The 3,671-nt window shown below is 47.1% G+C and overlaps 1 long non-coding RNA gene across 1 annotated transcript; it reads right to left on the minus strand.

Annotated features, from left to right (window-relative positions):
• Positions 1-1,477: 1,477 nt before the first annotated feature.
• LOC138929608 (uncharacterized) lies at positions 1,478-2,524 on the minus strand. The gene is made up of 2 exons (XR_011445847.1): positions 2,257-2,524; positions 1,478-2,197 (listed from the first exon to the last, which is right to left on the minus strand). It is a non-coding gene; the product is annotated as an uncharacterized lncRNA (long non-coding RNA).
• Positions 2,525-3,671: the final 1,147 nt, after the last annotated feature.

Here is a 3,671-nt window from a genome sequence, read left to right on the forward strand (position 1 = left end):
CTAACCAACTCTATACTAATATTGTCTATATTGTTGCGGCTTTGTAGGTTTGTATTCGCTGTATTGGTCATCCATCGAAGTTCCTCTGACCACTTGATATTCCTAAATACGCGTACAGTACCTTTTGCCAGTAGTCTAAACTGTCGCCTTTGGATAGTATTCTGCGCTCGGTTAGCACTGGTCGATAGTACCACGAAGTTTTGATAACATATCGCTATTCCAAGCTACTAATTCCGAATTCGCTTCCCTCTACCTATTGAACGGGAGTTTGATCCACCTAACTAATTTCAGGCTCGAGTTTTTGCGCCTGTGAGTGGGTTCGTTGCGGTCGCCTTGATCCGTAAGATCTCGAATCGAAGACGCAATTCCGGCTAAGAAGTCCTCAACTCGCAACTAGCAAATCTCTAGTATAAAATAGTAACAATTTCTGCTGATTAAATTAATTACAAAAAAATTCTTTTGGATGGATAGTCGAGCATTTTCATGGGCTAAAACCACTCGAGGGTCCTGCACCTAAAACAATAGGTATTTGCGGCTCCTGCGAGTTGCACTATAGCTTGATATTCTTCTTCCTCTTATTTCTCAAATGCAGATAACGGTCTTTGGCCCCACGTTGGGCGCCATTTTATTTATGTAGTAGCCAAGAGGCAGTGCTCACTAGATACTGTGGGTTTTCCAGTGTACAATCGGATCGGTATTTGTGCACTTCTTGCTATGCTCGGTTCAAAGCTCGTCGGATATGGCGTGGGCCTTCCTCACCGATTATAAGACACACCCTTTCACTACTGTAATAAAAGTTTAAGTGCACATTCTGTAAACTAAATGATTGGTCAACGGTTGAATTAATTGGACGTACGGACGGACCCTAAAGAGTAGGTATAAGAGAGGAACACTCGCGTTGTGGGTGGCTGAGGTGTCATCCGCCCCCACGTCTTTACCCTCCCTGCCGTGGTAAACTCTGATAATTTAAGTGTTACCCCTTAACTAAGTTCATCTTTTCGATCTTAGCTCATTCTGAAGTAATTCGACATCCACTTGCTGTATTAACATAGACCAAAGATATACGTTTTTACTCCATTATTATTTCGTTAAACTTCAGGATAATTCATAATAATGTCTCTTATAATTATTAATCATTTTCTTAATTTATCTAATCCCTAGATATTTATCTCTACGTTAATTGAAATTCATATAAACAAACGCGTAAATGTGCGGCTCGCTTAGGATCCCGTTTAAGTTATACATACGATCGATATATATATATATACAGAATAAATCAAATATGCGGCCTTGGTGCCAATTTACTTTCGATATACTGACTTACGCTCAGATCCTCCGCTGCTGGTTCGTTGGGCCCATCGAAGTTGCAGGTGCTGATGGCTGTTAGTTGGAAAGTTCAGAAACGATATTTAAATGGGACGCTCGCGTTCGCATTCACATATTACGCTAAACGGCAGAAAAGCAACAACAATATCAGTTACTTTCTATCTAATGTTACGCATTACTCTAAATTTAATCGATCTCAAAACTTTACGTCCTTCGGGTTACTGGAATCATCCAGCGGGAGCGCGCTGCTCACCGCGACGCGCCTCCAACTTCTTCGACAGGTCACATGCCTGCCGCTCAAGCGAGCTCTCTATCCGGCTGCGCCTGCTCCTGCCAAGTCTCCGCTCAGCTACCTTCGCTGCACCTCCACTGTTCCTACTGGCTTATGCTCGAAAAGGTAATGCTTAGCCGCTGTCCATACAGCCGAATCGCCTCAGTTGGGGCTGCACGAGGCCGGTTACATTACTCCGAGAACTCACACAGGCCGCCTCTGGTCTGACTCTTGGAGATTTCTCGCTCCCGGTTTAGTGCGGTCGCACTCGGATCGCTATAGCTCCTTGGCAGCCGACGTGGCAAAGCAGAGGTTCCCAAAAAGTAGGGTTACGCGCACGTGCTGCGTTGGCCGCACGTCGACGTCTCTGCCGCCGTAGGGCCTCCGAAAAGTTAGGTTATGGCCGCTCGGTCGCACAGCGTTGGGCTGCACGTCGACGTCGCTGCCGCCGTAGGGCTTCCAAAGAGTAAGGTTATGGCCGCTCGGTTGCACCGCGCCGCCTTGTTCGCTGATCGCCTTTTGCCGCGTGTGGCTGCCACGCCGGCGATACGCCACGCTTAGCGAAGGACGTAAGAGCCGTCGCCTAGCGCCAAACTAGCCCTGCACAACAAAAGGGTTAACTACACTATAAACTCTGCCGTTCCGTAGTTAATATTTACCCGTTCTCACTCGTGCACAACACTTATTAAGTTTTGTCACTGGTCTCTTGCTGGCACTTTACTATTAATTCGATTAAAACTGTATAATCCACGTGCCGGAATTATTATAGTAAAAATGATCTACGATGCGTGTGCTTTGCTCTGGTTTTCAATTTCAAGTGAGCGAGCGTCACAAAATTTCTCTACACGCAGCGTGCCTTGCATAGCAAACGAGCCAAAAGCTACGGGACTTTTCCCAAATCCTCTCTCGCGCTCTCGATGCTCGCGAGCGAAGGACTGGAGGAAGGAAAAATAAGCAAAAAATCGTACGATTTTGCTGGCGCTGCGAATGCAGGTAGAAGAAAAACGGCATGTTCTGGAAGGCGCTACCCTACACTCTAGTCGCGGCATATGCGTTTCGATGGGTCGGTTCTATCATTTAAACTTACTGTTGGAGGGGGGCGGCTTTAAGCTGAAATGCACTCGGATAAATAATAACACGTAGAACTTGTCGGGGTTTTACGCGACGTGCGTCGGGATGTTTATTTAGTCGTAGGTAAATTGGTACTGAATACAAAGAACAAAAACTAAAGCTAGGGAGAGCGGATTAGAAACTCTAGGACTGGAAGTCCGGAGGAAGAGGGAGAGAAAAGGAGAGCGTTCGGGATCACACTGCCTCCCGAAATTGAGCGCCTTTCTGGCGTGAACATTCTCCCCCCCTTGCGAGGATACGCAGCAAAAGTACCAGGAAGTATTAGCTCTGGAAAGCGTAGGATAACGCTGAGCGTTCGTCGGCATGTAGAAGGGTGTGGTGATCCTGTCCACACGACTGGCATCGGTCGCTACTTCGACAGGATCCTCCGGAATGGTGGTGGGCCAGGCAGTTGACGCAGTACTTCCTGTCGATGACTGTCTGGAGCCGTTTCTTCGCATCAAGCCGGAGAAAACGGTGACACTTCCGAAGAGGATGGTTCCCTTTGCAGACTCGGCATTGGTAGGATAAAATACCTCGGGAACGTCTGCTCTTGCTGTCGTCGTACGGAACCCAGTAATTGGAATCGGCCGAAGTAGTCACTCGTGTGGAGAACGAGGAAATTCTTTGGATGGGTGCAGGAATTTGTGGTGCGTCATCACGAGGATTCGGAACACTGGATAAAGTGTTGCTTGGATGCAACAATGTTTGATGCCGACCGTGACACGTAAGACAGCTGTGGGCGCTTGTGCAATTACGGAGTGGATGACCGCTTGCAAAGCAATTTAAGCACAACTGCTTTTTCTCAATGTACGAAGTTCGATTTTCTATCGTCATCTGGAGGAAGCGTGGACATTTACGCACTGGATGGTTCTCTGCAGAACACAAATCGCATCTTTTGGATATGGGAACAATCCGCGTACTAAAGGATTTTAGTACTCGCGGTGCCACGATGGATTTTGTC

Source organism: Drosophila kikkawai, unplaced genomic scaffold, assembly GCF_030179895.1.
Source record: "Drosophila kikkawai strain 14028-0561.14 unplaced genomic scaffold, DkikHiC1v2 scaffold_8, whole genome shotgun sequence".
Taxonomy (NCBI): Eukaryota; Metazoa; Arthropoda; class Insecta; order Diptera; family Drosophilidae; genus Drosophila; species Drosophila kikkawai.